This window comes from Scleropages formosus, chromosome 6 (genome assembly GCF_900964775.1).
Source record: "Scleropages formosus chromosome 6, fSclFor1.1, whole genome shotgun sequence".
Classification (NCBI taxonomy): domain Eukaryota; kingdom Metazoa; phylum Chordata; class Actinopteri; order Osteoglossiformes; family Osteoglossidae; genus Scleropages; species Scleropages formosus.
Window position 1 is genome coordinate 11,416,021 of NC_041811.1, and position 19,203 is coordinate 11,435,223.

The 19,203-nt window shown below is 41.2% G+C and overlaps 1 protein-coding gene and 1 long non-coding RNA gene across 3 annotated transcripts in view; one reads left to right on the top strand and one right to left on the bottom strand.

Annotated features, from left to right (window-relative positions):
- LOC108927221 (BMP/retinoic acid-inducible neural-specific protein 1) overlaps nucleotides 1–3,955 on the bottom strand; it is a 97,833-nt gene extending 93,878 nt beyond the window's left edge. Inside the window, exon 1 of the mRNA XM_018740358.2 lies at nucleotides 3,884–3,955. The gene's annotated coding sequence lies outside the window, so the exon portion shown is untranslated. The remainder of the gene's footprint in view (nucleotides 1–3,883) is intronic.
- Nucleotides 3,956–4,156: 201 nt separating this feature from the next.
- LOC108927198 (uncharacterized) lies at nucleotides 4,157–6,769 on the top strand. 2 transcript variants are annotated; one of them, XR_003797769.1, is made up of 4 exons: nucleotides 4,157–4,237; nucleotides 4,564–4,991; nucleotides 5,085–5,181; nucleotides 5,335–6,769. It is a non-coding gene; the product is annotated as an uncharacterized LOC108927198 (long non-coding RNA). The 2 variants fall into 2 exon arrangements; XR_003797768.1 differs by having other exon boundaries at nucleotides 4,564–5,181.
- The last annotated feature ends 12,434 nt before the right edge of the window (nucleotides 6,770–19,203 follow it).

A 19,203-nucleotide genomic window follows, 5' to 3' on the forward strand; every position in this document is an offset into this window, starting at 1 on the left:
GCTCTCTCTATTTTTCTCTCTCGACCCCTATCTTCTCATTTAAAATATAACACCTCACACCCTGTCCCAAATCACCTTTCAGCATCATTAGGAGAAGACTGCAACCAAAGTCGTCCAAGTGCAATACTATAGTGTCAGGAAACGTCACAGCTCCTCTTATAATGGTTTGCTAATGCTGTGGTACTGAGTACAAGAACAGCATTCTGAGCAAACCTGGTTGTGCCAGACCACTACCACTCAACCATTTACTATTTTTGGCTTTTTGCTGAAAGTCAACATTCTCAAGATAAATGTATCGAAACAATAAGTGAGGTGAGGTATTGTTCCGGGCTTTTGACACTCTTACGAAACCTACCGATATGAAAGGTGCGTTGTTAAGAGCTCATGACACAAACAGTGTTGAATCTGAAGATTTGAAACTAGCATCTTTGTCTCTGCTGCTCCTCCTAAGGCCAGCACAGGTATTTAGATAATAATTTATTGATGTCTTAGCCTTTATGAATTCCACAAGTATGAAATGCTCATTTATTAATCGATTTATCAAGCAGGAGGTTCATTAGGCTCCCTTCAGCTGTCAAGCACTCTCTTTTGCTGTGGGTTGGGGGTACTGGGAAATAGTACATGCATATTTTTAGAATGAGGGGAGGGAATACATTAAAAATATAACTGTATACATGAATGTTAAATTTGAAATATGCTTTACTTGAAATGCATATTACGAAAACCAGTTATATGCACTTAGTTGTTTTGTCATGTATAGCCATATCTATATTGGTAAAAACTGTTTGAATACGGCCATAGACATAACCACATCTATACATATAACCACATCTATACACATCAATGCTAAATGTTCCCTATTATAAACTTGTGTAATTAACTTGGCATAACATGTGTAATTAATTTGCCATTTATAATTGTAATGTTGAGTCCTGACTAAATGACAATGTTTTCCATTAAAGTATTTATTTTTACAAAAGCAGTATACACACTAAAGAAGATTATATATCTATATGTACAGTATGTATGCATATCTAACTCTTAAATGTTCCAGGACCACACACGTTTTCAAACAAAAAATCAAGACACATTCCTTGAGGGGTGAGCATGCTTCATTCTAAGTTTCATTCACTTTTTTTCGTACTCAGTGTTAAGCTTGCCCTACATGCTACATATACACTAAAGAAGAATGTTTGCCCATGTGAACTGTAAAGAGCTCATTTCACATAGTATCCCTCCAGCCAGTAGAGGCCAGTACTTGATGTTGTATAAGCCTAGTCTCTCATGTCATAAGTTAAAAAGCAGTCAATAACATTTAGGAAAAACGGCAATGAAGACATAGCATTGACTGCGCTTGAAAAACTTAACTAGTATTTCATGTTTCAAACACAAAGGTTGATGATGAAATAGGAGCCATTTCAATAACAGGATTTATTTTTATTTTTTTTCCTGGACACGAGGGAACGATCAAATGAGTGTATTTAATAGCTCCCAGGTCAATATCTCCGTTAACTTATTTGACTGCAATGGACACTCAAAACGGCTAGAATATTTTCAGTGCAAGCTTAGTCAATGCATCAAAGACAAAAGACTTGTCGGCTAACAAAAAAATAATAAACTGAATTTAATTAAAGTTTGTATAATTAAATCACGCAGAGTGGTCATCGAAACAGACAAAACTAGGGTGAAAAAGTATAATGATGTATTCACTTTCATCAGAGGAGATGTTTACTTTTTAATACATAACCATGAAGCATGAACGCTGACTTTCCTCTTGGAGAGAAGGACAAATTCTTCACCTATTTGAAATCATCCCACCATTGCAGCATTAATAAACTCATTAATAAAGCTGATCTGCATGTGAAGTGATGAAGAATTTTTGCGACTATTGCTGGATGAAAATATTATCTTTGTGTTTTCAATTCCGGTATATTTTGACATAAACACATTAGATCCTGATCTTCAAAGATCAGCTTTGTATTTCTGGATCCAGTTCATCTTAAAATAACCGCAGTAAAATCCCAAACTTATAAAATACCCAAATACAACGTATAATATTTTTTCAAAAAAGCCACTGAAATGCAGTTCTTTTGTAACACCACTTTGGAGGACGCCTGTATTTTGGTGCAGCTTTAAAGTCTTTTCTGAAAACGTTATACCCTGAAACTGACTCATCAGAAATGATCTTCTTTTAAAAACGTTTCTCTCAAACTTTCCTGACATTGTTCGTTCAATAGCACAATATGGCAATGCAAACAGCCACTAAAGAAAGTCATAACATGTTAATACTAGCCTTTAAAATACAAATCAACCATCCAAGCAAGCAACTAACCAACCCGATGCATATATTTTTTTGCAATCCAGCTCAGAATGAAAAGTGACTCAGTCATATGTAGAGCTTCAATGATGCCTCTATAGACAGGCTATTTCTTAAAATGTAACTTTAACTTTATGCTATGTCTGCCTTCCTTTGTAGGCGAAACCCCATATTTGGTATATGCATGAAGATGAGGAAAGCAACGTCTGTCACCTCCGTGAGTGTTATTGAAACAGCTCAGTTTTTTTTTTGTTTTTTTTTTTTCTAATTCTTTCAATTAACAGACCGTTAATTGGCGTTTCCAATAGGAACGCTGAAGTGCGCGAGCTCCCCCTACAGGTCGCAGTCAAAACGTTCACAGGCAAGGCACCCGCGTCCTGTGTGTGTCTCTGTGTGTGTGTGTGTGCGTGTGTGTGTGTGTGTGTGTGTGTGCGTGTGCGTGTGTGTGTGAGTACGCGCGCGCACACACAAAGTGAATGTATTTTAAAACGGATTCAACACAGTACTTTTTCCTGCAGCACCCAACCTTCACCGTTTCAGAACATAAGAAACACAGTTATGATAAACGATATTATTCTGCGCTTCGGGATGAATTTCACAGGTTGCGCGCTGACTGACTGACTGACTGACTGATCATCGCTCCACGCACGCGACGGAGCAACGAATGTAGTTGAAACGTAGCGCCACTTTCTCTTCTGAACTGTGACAGCGATTCAATGAACAACTTCGCATGACATGTGCGCAGCCTTCGCGACCAGTCTGTTCATAAGAGTGTTCCACCATCACTGGAAATGGAAATTAAGTAAATGCATCAGTTATGCATACTAAAATCTCGAAGAAAATACATATTAACCATATATGTATTATGTATATAACCATACACACACACACACAATAATAAAAATCCCACCATCGCAGCATTATAATACCTTCTTCTTCTCAGTTGCACAACAGAGTATGACTGAGAGGCAGTCCCGTCCAGGGACAATCCCTTCTTATGAGAATTTAAACCACTTTTTTCTTTTTTTTTTTTGAGTGGCACTGAGGTCTGCTATGCTGTGGCTCTACGTGTGGTTCGTGGAGAGGAAGAAGTGATGCGTGGACTGAACACAGATTTCGACCCCCCGCTCTTCACTGCTCATCCATGCACTCTGCGTTCACACTTTGCATTTCACATGTAACATTTGCAACGTGTGTAAAGAAAACAATCGGGCGAGCTGCTCCGACTTTTGGCGAAAACAACGGCGGCGCATCGCCAGTTTTCGCGCTGATTTTCCTTTCACATGTAAAAAAAAAGTCACTGAGACTCGCGCTGCCGCGTCTGCTGTGAGTACAAACTTGGAATAAAACGCGGTCGCATCGCGACAGCCAAACACCTCCACTTGCACCCTTCCAAGCAACCAAACACGGTCCCTGAAAACGGGAGGCGCGCGCGGCCGCGATCCTAGGACGCGCCGCGCCGAAATAACTCCCCCCCCGCCCTCCCCCGTCGGGCGATCGTCCCCCCGGAGCGCGCCCAGCGACCCAGTGAGACTCAGGGGGAGACCAAAGGCAGGCAGTTCTCACCTAAATGTGATCCTCCCCAGCGCTCGGAAGCCCCGGTCCCCCGCGCTTTAGTCCGACGACGCAGAACTTCTCTTCGTGGCGCGCGCAGATCCAGCTCTCATGCTGGAAGCTCGACCTCTGAAGCGGGATTGCGGACGAGCTGGCAGTCCTGCTCATGCTCGGGGTGTGTGTGTGTGTGTGTGTGTGTGTCTGTGTGTGTGGTAGGGGCGGGGGGGGGCGGGCACGGACGCGGTCGCACGCACGGATCCTCGGCGGTTGCGGGGCCGGGTTGCGTGCGTGCGTCTGTGCGCGAGAGGAGAGAGAAGGAGACGCGCGGGTTCTCCGGAGAGAAGTGATGGGGGACGATGCGTGGAGGTGGGTGTGGGGCTGTGGGGCTGGGGCTGGGGGGAGAGAGAGAGAGAGAGTGAAATATCCGCTCTGATTTGACGCCGCGAGCCCGAAGGATGGGGATGCTGAAGTGCGGCAGGGATGTCGGTGAAGGTGGACCGAGGAGGAGAGAGAGGGAAACCAGGGGGGAGGTGCCGAGATCACAGAGGACGGCTGCGTTGCACGGCGGCTGGGTGGGACTGTACCACACAAAGTGCGTGGGAGGTGGTACTGGGGGGAACCGGACGGCGCGATCCTGGACGTGGAGCCCGCTTTTAGTGTTGACAAACATCGATCCTGTCTTTCCCCCCGAGGTGCCGGGAGGTGGAGGAGGAGATGCTGCTGGACCGGGCGGTGCGCCACCCTAAGGAGTGCGGGGGATCCGTGAACTGAAGAGGATGGGCTGAGTGAAGAGCGGGGCTCGGAGAGGCAAGGGATCGGTATCTTTGTAAAATACACCCCCTCCGGCTGATTAATTGTGCTGCAACACAACATAAATATGAAACTCGCGTGCATCTTAGCAAACTGTCCTGGAGGACGAGTGGGGTTGCAGTTATAATATGAGGAATTATTAGTTCTGGGAGGGGACAAAAAAAAAAAAATATATGACACGTCTGGCAACATTTTGAAACACTTGATGAAAAAACGATGTCAGTCTTCCAAGGCTGAGGATGGCGGATGGGGGCGCTGTCCAGGGTGCTGACAGAATGCTCTCGGCAGCTGACGGTCATCAAGGTAGCAGGTGGTGTCGCGCTTAATTCTCATTTTTATTGGTTCCTTCGTTTGATCAAGATCTGGTACATCCTTGAAATGGTCAATATCCATCCGTCCACAGATTGACTGACTGACTGATTGATTGATTGACGACCGATTGACTGATAGATATGCCTAACAGAAAACCTGCTGCGCACAATGGACGCTTTTTAGATCCAGTGAGTAAGCCCTTATTTGGCAGAAACCTGTGTTTAAAGTTCAGTCGTAGCAGAACAGTTCTGCATCTCTCTTTTTAGTCCACTGTGACACAAGTATTAATAATTAATTGTCCCGAATGCTGCATTTCACTATTTCTCTCTTTCGACTTTCAGCATGTCCTACAGATCCCCACATGGCTCTGTCCCTGTCTACCCCCAGACTCTAATCTCTGCTAACTGTCCACCACAAAATCTCTGCCGTGGCTTTGGCTGCCGACTCTCTGTGTCGGTCTGGATGCACTAAAAATGATTGCTCATTTCTCTCTCATAGTCCCCAAGCTGTGGAATGGGCTTTCTTCAGAACATCAAAACTGTGCTCCTCCTTCTGACCTTCAAGAAACACTTGAAGATCCATATAATCACACAGTTTGGAACTGCTTACAACGAGTTCTAGCTGTACAACCTCATACGTAATCTGTGTCGGTATTGTCTTATTTGATTCTTTTAATAATTTGAATAAAATTGTTACCACCTTCCAGTCAAAAGGTACAGGTTTTATGCAGCTTAGTGTACAAAGCTAAAATTTTAAGTTCCTTTGGAGAAGACTATCAGGTAAATGAATAAATTAATGAATACTGAATAAATGACAACATCAACTATAATAACGATACACTCCACATGTTCCGTTTCAGGAATTGATAAAAAAAATGTATCATAAAATAACAAAAAGGCTGTTCATATCTGTGAAGCAACAGTGTCCGTATATATGTTGACTCACCATTTATGAAGATATCTACTCTGCAGCGTTCTTGTCCACTGAAAGAGAATGAGGCACAGAAATCCCAACGAGAGGAATTCACACAGTGAGAGTTGGGCCTCGGTGACTTTAAATGGCTTATAATTATTGCTCGTTTCAGTGACAAAGGCCACGGAAAATTGGCAGTGGAACTTGTTAACATGTTACAAGGAGCTATCCGAAAGCCGATATCGGCAGGAGGAAAGGGAAGAGGAAACGGGATCTCCCTTTGGATGGGCCCCAGTAGGAATTATTCCAGAATGTGGAGAGTTTAGGGTCAACAGAGACACATCACTGGCAGGAAAGCCTGGACATCTCTGGCGCTGATTGCAGTACACAGTGTAAAATCACTTTACAGTGTTCTTAGTTCATTTTATTAATGTATGCCAATAAGTGCCTCGGATTGATTCCGCAGAGCTTTACAAGTATAAAGTTCAAATTTTTTTATGGACAAAGCAACTGTGTAACAGGATTGTACATAATGGATTATGGATTACTTACATATAAATATAATGTGTACATGGCTGCCAGTTGAGAACTACACTGAGAAGCTTATTATTATTATTATTATTATTGTTGTTTTTTTTTTTGTTTTTTTAAGTGAGCAGTAGTTGGCATGATATTTACAGCTCTATCCTTGCACTCAAACTATGGAGTCAAATTGCACCTCCTTTAATACAATTGACAAAAGCACTTTTCAAAAATTGCTCCAGTAAAATTTACCCAACTGTACAGATTAATGAACATTTTAAGTGTCTTTGAAGAAAATCAATTTAATAAGTCTGTCAATAAAATTCTTCATGTTTCCTTGCATTTTCCCCCATGGCTTTTGTTGTCTTTACAAATGTAAAAATAGACCCCATAAGTGGCCAAAAGTCTCTTTGCGGTTCACTTCCATAAGATTACAGTTGGGTGTGCATGTAACTGTCTGCACTGTAGACATCTCAAGTCACACATCTCAGTCATTGCAGTTGTCGGGGACAGAATGTACGTGGTGCCTCGATGCAGAGGTACATAGAGGTATTGGAAATAAAACACAATTTAATTTCCACTTTGACTGGCTGCAAAGGTAATACAGAATACCCAAGAAACAGTAGTTCTATATAAGTTCTCAAACACAGTCTTATGTTTAACAGTAGCCTTGGCTGTACAGATAGGCATTGCCATCTTGACATTAATTTAAAATTAACTTCCAAATAGTGCAAAAAGGTTCATGTATATTGTCAGCACATGTCCAGGTAATTACTGTACATATTAACCCGCTGACCTTTAGAGTGTCTCAGAGTGTAAAGCCCATGTCAGCGTCCTGTCAGAAACACTCAGCATAACACAGCGCGGGACGCAGAGGTAGCTTTCGTGAGCTTGTCGGAGAATATGGATACAAGGGAGGATGTAATCTTTTGATGGTTTGGTCGTGTGGCAACCCAGCATTGGACTCTGTCAGGAGGCATTAGTTACAGGGCGCTAAGGGCTGTATTAGTAATGGCACAGCCAGACACAGCAGTCAACTGCACATACTTGCAAAGTTGCAGATAAAAGCAGGAAATCAGAGGGAAAGAAAGATCAGAATGCAGCGCAGAACTGGGCTGAGATGGCGAGGGAGAGCAAACGCAAAGGATGAAAACAAAGGGGGGAAATCTGTTGTGGACTGAAAACAATTGGAGGCCATAAGCAGACAAAGGGAAAACAAAGGGAGATCTCAAGTTGTTCAAGCCGCGGCAAAGCCTGAGTCTGTCGTGTGGTTGGAATAAAGCAGACAAACGGGTAGAGAGGCTGGGGGAATCAGACAAGACTGGAAAAAGGGGGGGAGGGGGGCAGAGAATGAGCTGCTGAAAGATTGTGCACATTCCCAAGAACAGTTGTATAGAATTTCCAGGAAAGTGATGACTGCTAGGATTTTTTTTCCAGCACCAAGATTACAGACTGTGGAAGGTCTTGAATCACCTACCAGCAAAACTTCTCATTGAATGAGGAAGAGTTAAAATGTCAAGGGGTCTGGCCAAACCCTTTCTCAGATACATCATCTCTGTATGCGAGAGAAAGGCGGGTAGTTTAACAGTTCAGGAATAAATGAAGTGCAGTTAACCTAAATAAATAGATAAAAGCACAACACTGTAAACTGTTGGTGTTGTTGTAGATAATATAAGCACAATATGCTAATGCGTTGGTAGGTGTCAACGGGTCATTGAGTCCTATGATATTACTGTATAGCTTACAGAAATGCATGAAACTCAGAGAAGAGAGTTTACAGTGAAGGTTTGTATCGTAAATATTCGGATGTAATACACCGTGGTCGTTCATTTCAGGCAATATTTAGCATACTTTCCACTTGTGTCTTCAGTCGATGCTCATCTCTTTTTGTAGTTTAAGTACCTTGCTCAAGGGTACTATCGTAGTAGGTGAGATTTGAACCTGCCTCCTTAGAGTACTAGGGTCATCTATAACTGCATTACTACCTACCGCTCCATCTCGTCTTTAAGTTCAAAGTTGTCTGAAGCCCTCTCATTGGGACACTTTTGGAGAAAAGAGGGATGGTGGTGGGTTTGCAGACAGCAGTGCATGTGGGAGCGAGAGAGTTAGCAGGAGTTTATATACTTTGACTGACAGCTGGCCAGGGACCAGGGATTTGGTCTAATATCTCTCTCCTGAATTTTCATTTCCTCAAAACTTCAATTCATACATTTAGTGTTTTATATAAAAAGATGTATTCCTCAAATTATTCTTATGTATTTCAATTTTGTGTGCACTCCCGGTTCCCACTTTCATTTCGCTCTTTGAGGTGGAAAGAAGAGCTGACCCGAGAAGCAGGCAGCAGAGGCACTGTGGGTCCAACGATAATTTACACTCCTGTAAGTCGACACGCAGATGCGAGGCGTCGACTCGCTGTGTCTGGAAGGTAGACGTTTTCCGGCGCTTCGCTGACAACCTACTAATGACTGCGCTCCGAAGGCACAAGGGGGGATACAGGAGTACAGCGTTTTCCCTCCTGCGTTACTTCCAGTTTTTCAGGGCCTGTCAAGGAGCTGTGCCTCATTAGCCGAGCTGAAAGCAAGAGGACGGAAGCCCAAACAGTCAGTGCAGGGACGTCCCTTTTAGCCACATCACAGGTGCACATGGACAAAAAAAAAAAAAAAAAAAGGCTTGTTATTAAATTTACTGAGTGCCCATGCTGTTCCTTTTCTCCATTTACTGGACGTAGAGATAAAATAAACAAAATCAATATTACAGCCGGGAACAAGTCGACATCTTTAAGAATCCTGAGATACCACATCAGCGTACATTCGCTTTTTCCGTGTGTCGACCCTTAACCCCCTTTAACCTGGGGTGCCTAACCCTAGTGACAAAACAAATAGGAACTATTATCTGCAAATCAAAATGTGTGCACACAACACTGATGAAAAGGATCATAAATTGTTCAACCTGTCTTTGTGTTTTCCATGAAGACTTCTTTCTTTTACTGGTGAGTCCTGAGAGGGTCATCTGAAAGAGACTGGAGGGAAATGGAATCATTGCCAGAATGGGCTCAGTTAATAACTTTTAATAAACTGCAAAGTGTGGGTCACTTTCAGTCATGGCACACTTGTGTCAAAACAGAGTTTCTACAAGGGGTATGAATTTTAGAAATGTATTTAGCACAGGGCAACACTGTGAAATGTTTCTGTGAGCGTCGTAGTGAATGACTCTGGGAAAAAGGATTTCTCAGTCACATACAGATGGTTTTATAACAGCAAAAAATGTTTTTTATGAAAAAAAAATTAAAAAGGGAAAGTGGAGAAAACGGATGAATGCCATGCTTTTAGAAAGAGATCTTTTTCGTTTCATTTTTTTAATTTTTGGCATGAAAATTGCATTTTAGAAACTACTGGCTGGGCAAATAGGGTAGGTAAAAAGCCATTAACTGTCCTTTGCTTCTCTGTGATGTTTAAAAATTCCTTTCCTTGACTAGTGTTACTCACAGCATTCCTGAATGACCTACCAAACAATCCTTGGCGACCAGAAAAAAAAATCCCTCCCCATCTTTCCCCAGAGATGGCAAGGAATTCAGGTCTCACTTTCTATCCCCCGAGCCAGAAGAACTGGCATCAATGCCAAAAAATTATAGTATTTCCATCAACGTTAACAGCCAGGTTTTTTATGAGGCAAAGTGTAAAAAAAGGAGGGAAATTAAACACCCCCACCTCCTACTGCCCCAGGTTAACAGGGGTTGGGAGAATCAACCCAAGAGAATTTAACAAGTTGCAAGTTGCCCTCCATGTGCTAGATTCCAGGCTGAATGTGGGGCTTAACTGTAGAAGTAAATGGTTTTCTTAATGGAACCTCACCTCTGTTAAACAGTAATATTGAGTTAGAGGCCATGGGTGCCGTTTTTAAAGGGCATGGAGGAGCAATGCTTGAAATGGGGTTAAGAACTTAATCACAAAGTAGGAGGAGCATCCCATTCATTTCAATCTCTAGTCAACAGACGTAAAGCTCACAGTCCACGTTTTCATTTGCAGTACTCTTCATTTCAACAAAATTCAATCCACCTGAACTTGCAGTTGTGTTATTTTCTTCTTAATTTGAATCATGTTCTTTGCTGGGGCTATTTCTGAATCAAATGGTCTCAGCTGCATTCTGCAGTCTGATATTCCTCTGCACAAGAAAAGCAATTTAAAACCTTTTTTTTCACCTTACACAAAGTGGAAAGAAAGAAAGAAAGAAAGAAAGAAAGAAAGAAAGAAAGAAAAGAAAAAGAAAGAAAGAAAAGAAAAAGAAAGAAAGAACACATGGACTCTACAAAGGAAAATCATTAAAAATATAAAAAGAAAACCGTGTAGGGTTACTGTACATAAATCATTAAACTATTCTTCCAAGGTAATGATGAATATGTTTGTCCCTGGAGCCAAAAGCGTATTCTACAAGGGCAAGGCTGTACGTAGGCTTCTGTAGCTTCAGCGTAACCTGTTAAAAATGTCCTCTGTGACCTTTCCTAGTTCATCAATACCTCGCTGCTGCAGTTACTTTTCACCCCAATTATCTTCAAGCATTTACTGGCAATTCCTCGCATAACGTATCCTACACAGATTTGAAATACATATCTGTATTTGTTTTTCCTGCGGAAACAGGTTACACCGATGACATATCACTGACATTTCATTCCTTAGTCCTAATTACCAAGTTGGCATGTTTGTTTAGGTGTTCTTTTTTTTTTTTTTTTTTTTTTAAATCTCTTTTTGCTTGATGTTTCAACCTTGAAATCATGGCAGGTAGTGAATGACTATTGTCCTTCACAAACCTGCACCGTCAGCCCATACCAGTGGACATGCCAGGTGTATGTGCAGATATGGATGTACTTCAGGGTTAGGGTTATCTTTATCCTGAGCTCACATGCTCTGTGGTGTCCAACATGGTGTCACAAATCAAGGGATTGTTGCCATGATGGTACAGTTGTGGTGATGCAGTACATTACATGTAGTGCATACATGTCGAACCGTCGCAAGTCAAAACTTACAAAACGGTACCAATCAGATAAGCAGGGTTTTGGAGATTAAATGGTTAATGTGGGAGTGAAAGGGTGGGAATCCATCAGGGTTTACCCATGTCATTGGGTCAATGTGAATTTTTTAGGACAGTGTCATGTGAAGAAATCCAGGTTTTTATGTTATTTAGGTAGATTTTAATTACTGAAATTCCATATACAATGCATTGCACCTTTCTTAAGAATTCAAAGGCAGTTGTAAAAGAGCTATAACTACTAGTCAAGTATTGGGGTACCAAAAAAAATTAAAAATAGTAATCAGAAAAATCAGAAGAGTTATACAAAAATACTAGAGGGATATATTAGGTTGCTTGAATTATACAATGACACAGTCACCCTTATAATATCTGTGACTAGTGTTCTTGATACTGGTGCCTACTGTACTGCAACTGAAGTAACTAGTGCTGGAAATGCCACATGAAATACCAGGAATATGGGCAAAAACAGACTTTAGACATTCATTCATATTATATAAGAATCCTTGCATACAAAAATAGTTTTGCTTTATTATCCATCCATCCATCCATTTTGAATCATCATTTTCTTCTTTTAAAGCAGGGTCACGGTGGTCTAAAGCCTATCCCAGAAGCACAGGTTCCAATGCAAGAAATATGTGCTATATAGGGTGCCAGTCTGTCACAGCCCATAATATTTCAGTTTTTTTTTTTTCAAGCATCCAGTGATTTTTTTTTCTATTATAAATGACATTTTGATGCAATTTGCCAGTCTTTTTCAGCTGCACATCTATACTACATGGTTTCCATCTATGTAGATCAACTCTCTGAGCTTCATTTGATGTATTTTGCTGAAGTTATCTTCCTCTGTGCTATTCTTCCCTCTGAAACTCTGCATGGCTGAAGCATAAGGAATATTCAAACAACATTTCATTAAAAAACCCTACTCCACAAGCAAGGAAGGACCATATGTTGAAGGTATATGTTTCAAGCCCAATTTCTGGACTGCAGTCACACAGTAATAACGGTGTAATCATCTGATTTGCTCCCTGCACAGGACTGATGAAAGCTGCAATATTTCAAAAGATGTAAGACATATCTTAGTTCCTCTGACTGCTGTTGCTTTTAATGTAACCCTAAGTGGCAGGGAAAGCGTTCGTGAAGGAAGGGCAACTCGGTACGTGAAGATTAACTTCAAAATCAAGCAACTAATTAGCTCCCCCGCCACGCTCGTTCTGCCATCGTGATCACAGCATGATACTGGGAAACACACGGGCCACTGAAGGAGGATGTCCCGGTGTCAACGAACTGCACTGTCAACACCCCACCATTCCACAAGATGGGATGGAGGCCATCAACAAGAAGGGCATCACTGAGGAGGTCCTGCAAGATGTCCTAACTGGGAGTGTGGGAGTTGCTGGAGTAGCCAGGAAAATAAACACTATCACATCTTCAACACCAACCCATCACCCACCTGGAAATGCACACTGACATGTATGACTGCCTGTTACTGGCAGTAACCTGTCCTCAGCATCATTTGAGATTATTTTGGGTTATAACTCCGTGCCCTTCATTGGTGAGCAGCCTGCAGCCTCAGGTCAGGAGTCCTCCATACACTGTTGATGTGACACAGTCATTATTAGACATTAACTAGTAAAGTTGAATCACTCAAGTATTCAATTATCTATTTCCAAAAGAAAATGCTGGAATATCACTTCCTGCATTAGAAAACAAGAGAAGGTTGGCGATACACCCCTGTCCTCAACAATCTTTGATATAAGTTAATTAATTATCTACTATAACAGCTTGGTATGCAGAACCCATCAACCACCACCACTCTAACATGAAATATCTAAATTAATTCATGATGTGTTTTGAACACCAAAAAAGGCCCAAGAGTCTGAGAGAAGCTCAGATTTTGAACATTCACCTCGTCAGATTCACACAGCCCACCTCAACCGTGTTGCACTGCATTCGTGGCCATCTCACAATCCTGTAATTGCAAAATCAGAACTTCAACCTTGGCTCATCCGAGTGCTTCAGCTTGGAACAATGTGAACTTTTTTCTGGCTGCTAGCGAGGTATTAAAAAAATAGTGGAGGAGCTTCCGTGAGCTTATTGTATGGAGTTGTGAGAAGGAGCCGATGCTTGTAAAATAATATCACACAGTTCTTCCATAGAGGGTGAATTTCAGGGCTAGCTGGTGACAGTTCAGTCACCTGGGCAGGTATGTAGCTTTGAATGTGTAATTAATGTGGCTTGTATTCATTGAAGAACTGCCTCTTTTTTTGTTGGCAAAATGTAATTAGATTTAATTTGTTTCAGGGATGGATTTTAAAGTTGAAGCACTGCCACTTTTGCCCCGCCTGCCCCCACCCCTCAACCCCACGCGTGATAGTGGGTTGCCCACATTTATCAGCATTATGGAATGAAACTGCACTCGAAATGACGGCCAACCCTGCATTTAACATATAATTGATCCGATAAACTCGCAGATTAAAGTGCACAGGTGTGCCGACATGGGAGCATAATTAGGCAGTCGATGTGACTTCGCATCATGCTCGCAATTAAATCAGCCCCGCTGAATCCATCTTTTCATAAACAATGGAAGTACTTTCGAACAGCCAAACACACAACCACCTTCAGCTCTGACAAACCTCTACAAATTGGACAGTGATTCTACAGGAAACAAAATGGACTTTTTTATATGCAAGAGGCTAATTATTGTTTCTGTGAAGTGCTCCTGCTGACAAGGAACTTTAAAAACCCCAAGTGTAAGATACTGGCAATTGAATGCAATGTAAAACTTTCACAGAAAAAAATTGCAAAATAACAAAAGTTTGTGCAGAAAATAATGACTCATTGTGATGTAAAAATACTTTGTTCAGCTGATGGCTTTATTCAAGGTGTTAGATTTTAACAAAGTGCTTGCGTGATTGTAGGATAAGAATCATATGAAGTAACTTAAGGCAAAGTTGTCTGCTAAGAAAAGGTTAATGATAAAAATGCTGATGATCTAAGATTAACCTAGGGCTGAGCTAGACACAATTCTCAGGATCACGGCAACAAAATACAAAAATTCGAACTAAAAATAAAATTAAAAAAAAAAAACAAAAAAATCTCATATCTTCTTCCAGCCCTGCATTTTGCAGTGAAACTAAAGAGCCCTTTTCGTTACACAGCACATTACTTTAAGTCAGAGCATTCTGACTCCCAAGGACCTAGGTGATTGATTTTAAATTCCTGGTCTCAGACCAATTGATTGTTCATGGATTTGGCTTAAGGGTGTTGAGATACCAAAGTGCCACACACCGCACAGGAAGTGTTCCCCCAAGTCGAATTCATCAAATGCAACAGAACCGTGGCAAGTGTTTCTTTTCCTTTGTTTTACTCAAAGGGAAAATAGGTATAGTGCGTCCTCATATCACAGAAGTATATTGCTGCACTGGCCAATGAAATACCAACACCTCTCATCTTGAGAGAAGATAATCCACTGACTTCTGCTATTGGCCCATCATGGACGATTATAATCTCCATAATGGTTTGGGTACCCCACCATTATTGTTAACCTGATTTAAATCTATTTACGTGCTGAGAGAACCAGAAGAGCAGTTTAGCTACTTTGGACATTACCGGCACATTAAATGTGAAAATTAAAAACCTGTGTTTCATGAGTATTCTTATGTGGGGCATGGTGTATGAGTGTGAATGGGAAAAAATCAGTAAAACTAATCTCTGTTAAATCGGTCAACCAACACAAATTAGACTAAAGAGGACTTTGACGTTCGTTTGGGTCTGCATTCATAGAAGTGGTTTTTGAAACTTCTAGTGTACAGTAAAAACACTTGATTTACATTTACCTGGACTAATAAAATTCAATTAATTCCATTGATTTCTTTTTAAATATACTTCTTTTGAATTAATTTCTCTTGCGACGTATACAGTCACAAAAAAAAAATCATGAAGCAAGTCTCAGCACCCAAGTTGAATAAACACCTGCTTTCTGTCAAGGCCGCAGGGTTATACCCAACAATTCTCACCATTAACAAGCAGCAGTGTGCAGCAGGGGACCGCGATGCTGTCTGTTTGCTCTTGCAGTATGTTAGTTGAAGAACTAAGGTGAGAAGTTGTTTTTAGGCCCAACTTTTTACATGTTGATGACAATGAAGAGACACTGAAAGTAGTATTAAAAATATGGACAGTGTTTTGTCATTGCATAGCTTGTGCTATGAATACATACATGTAGAGGATGAAGGAGCCTTTTTCTATAAAGATTTTGATCAGAGGTTCTTAACCTTTTCAAGGCCACAGACCTCATTAGGAACCTGATGAAGCCTGGTATCTGTCCTAAAAAGTGTTCAGAAACAAATGTGGAGAAAATATTGGATTGAATCTATTACATTGAAATTTGACTACCTTTACACAGAATTGGCAGTAGAAGCATAGTAATATTTGTAGTTTTTTCTTTTTTTTTTTTTTTTTTACTTTTATTTAGTGATGTGTCATGTGTTATTTTCAAAGTAAGCCTGTGCTTCAAAGATGCCATGAAGCCCATCCATTCATCCTTATGTTTAGGACCCCTGATATAGAGAAAGCTTCTAAAGATTTAATTGATAAATATTTTCCTACATGTATTCAATCAAAGGTGACAGTAAACTGAGGAAAAGTGTGACTGTACAGTAACCACTGTTACATTTTAAGACTGGTTTTACATTCCAACCTAAAGTCGAGAAGATGTGAAGGAGCAGTTCTACCTGCTTTGCCAATGGTTAACATATTTACAGTAATTTATTTGCATTTAAGGGGGTGCGGTGGTGCAGTGGGTTGGCCTGGGTTCTGCTCTCCAGTGGGTCTGGGGTTCGAGTCCCACTTGGGGTGCCTTGCGACGGACTGGCGTCCCATCCTGGGTGTGTCCCCTCCCCCTCCAGTCTTACGCCCTGTGTTGCCAGGTTAGGCTCCGGCTCCCCGCGATCTCGTATGGCACAAGCGGTTCAGATGGTATGTGTGTCTGTGTCTGTGTCTGTGTGTGTGTGTGTGTGTGTGTGTGTGTATATATTTTATGGCATTTAAACCATTGAGCTCTGTGTTACTGTCTTTTATATCGAATCCATCCAAGAGAAGTATTCCATTTTATGTAATAAATATGAATTTACAAACGTCTCTAAACAAAAGGAGAAAGATGTTTGGAACAACAGTTGGCCACGTTCCTGTGGTTCTCTTATATCTTAATTTTAGAACATGGTTCAAAAGATACAGAAAATGATTTTCATCTCTTCATCTGTTAAAATACTGTAGTGGAAAAAAAGGGTTATGCTGTGTTGCTTTAGAGGAAGATGCACAGGGAAGCTCGTTGTCATGGTCTGAAAGGCAGTGGTTCAACATCTTTATATTGTCAGTTCCTTAGTTGCCCTGTTCCACTGAGGGATTGGTGCTGCGTGGGTTTCCTCAAGGTGCTCTGGTTTCCTCCCAGTCAAAGACATGGGGTTCAGGTTCACCCGTAGTGTGTGAGTGACAGAGAGAGAGTGTGTTCCACTGATGTATGGATTTGTGACCCTTTGTAAGTAGAGTATTTAGCAGTGTAAGTCACCTTGGTGAGTAAGGTGTGTGGGCTGATAGCATTACATCGAATTCGTTGGAAGTCGCTTGATTTGATGTGATTTTCAAAGTACAACCATTTAGTCTTATATCACAGTTTTTCCCGGCACACATTACGCATTATGAGTCACTGGCAATTGGTGTAGAATGATTCATATAGGGAACCTATAACAGATTCGTAACTACTCAATAGACTCTCAGTGAGAATGATCCCACCAAGCAGATTCTTCAACAGATCCTCAGAATGATTCCATCAGAAATTAGTGACTCTTCAGTAGATCCCCAGCCATAAGTGACTCCTCAATTCTGTACATAGACGGCACACCAGGATGTAGTAACAATTCACCTGGTCCTCACTGAGAATGATACTGTCACGTCCATGCCCGCATCACAGTCGACAGCACCTGACACAGATCAAGCACCAGACACGAATCAGTACACACACCGTTAAAAAACTCTCCTCAGCTCCCATTTCCTTGCGGAATATTGCTGAGACAACCATCCCTCTGCACTTTGTCCTGCTCTTCCTCACCCCTTGCTTCCTGTATTCATTCTCTGGCTTTCGACTCTTCGCATCATCTCCTGACCACGTGCGTGGATCCTCGCTCTCACTCTGACTGCCGTTCAACCGACTCTTTGCCTATCCCCGACAACGAGAACTCGGCTGACCACTTGGTTCCTGAAGAACAATCTTGCACTTGGGTCCAGCCGCCCTGGCGTCCTTGGTTCTGTGTGACAGATACAACAGACTGTAGTGATTGTTCAGTAGACAATCACTGAGTAAGATCCCACAACAGGCATAGCAATTCTTCAATGGATCATCAGTACAATTTCACAAACAGTCCTAGTGAATCCTAACTGAAAATGATTCCACTCAACACATACATAAATCTGTGACGAGTTCCCAACTGGAATCATTCTACACCTCTGGCTCTATGACAAATCTAGAGCAGACATTCAAAGGGGAAACTTGGGTATTAGTACGTGAAAAAAGAGTCTATATCAAAAAGATTGGGAATGCCAGGAGAAAGCTGTCAACAGATATATATACATATATTTTGCAATTACATAGAATAGAAGACAATGTTAGTGTCCAGTTTGAAGATTAGTTGCCATAATTTGAGAATGAGAATCAAGAGGGAAAACTGCTTACATTCCTTAAAGAGAAACTGATAAAGCTAAACTATTCCTTTTGGTTATTTTTACTTTGATCAGTAATTTATAGAAAATAAAAAAGCAATTAATTACACATTGGCTAAATGTAAATGAGTTGTATGAATTTCTTTGTGTGATGTTGCCTACAGGCCTTAATTTTTAGGCAGAAAAAACACTAAATAACCCTATGTACTCTAGGCATTAACTGTATCCTAGTAGACAATATATCACACAATACAGTGAGGTCCCAATACAGTATGAATAAGGCCATATTGCAAATATGTGCATTTTATTTAATAATCAAATAGGGTTAGCAATGTTTTGGAAAAAAGTGAATCAATCCTCATTTTTCTGTATATATCTTTTCATTCATGACATTATTGCTTTTTCAGTCCAGGGTCACAGTGAATCACCATCATGGACTACTCGAGACTCATTGCCGTAGATCCAGGTACGTAGTTTATTTTTCTAGAGATGTAGTGATTCACTGAGCTGTGATTTTGTGGAGAAAACACCAGACAGAAGCCATAGAACTTCGAAGATCACTCAATGAGAAAAGGGAACCAGAGACAATGAACGTAGCACTCTTTATGGAAAGGTCTGTGTGCAAACTCTCGGGAGGGTTCAGGAAGAAGTGCCGGTGTTGGTGTTCCTTAAATCTGTGCTGGAGTGATTGTGGTCAGGTGCAGGTGCTCAAGATGAAGTTACCTTCAGTGTGTGTGACATCCAGAGCCTATCAGAGAAGCATAGGATACCCAAACTTATAAATAAATACTGAATATTTAAACAAGTCCTGCCTTGTTTTTTTTTTTTTTTTTCATATAATTTAAGAGTGGCATCACTGCACCAGATGCATAACTGCTTTGTAACCCATCTCAAAAACTTGTGTGTCTCATCAGCAGTGTTTGACCCATGAACATGTATCTTCATCAAAGCTGACTTACAGTCTCTGACCTCTAAAACCCCAGTTCCCCCAGGGCTATATTTTGACCTGGAGCTGAGCGGATGTTTGATGGAAGGGCACA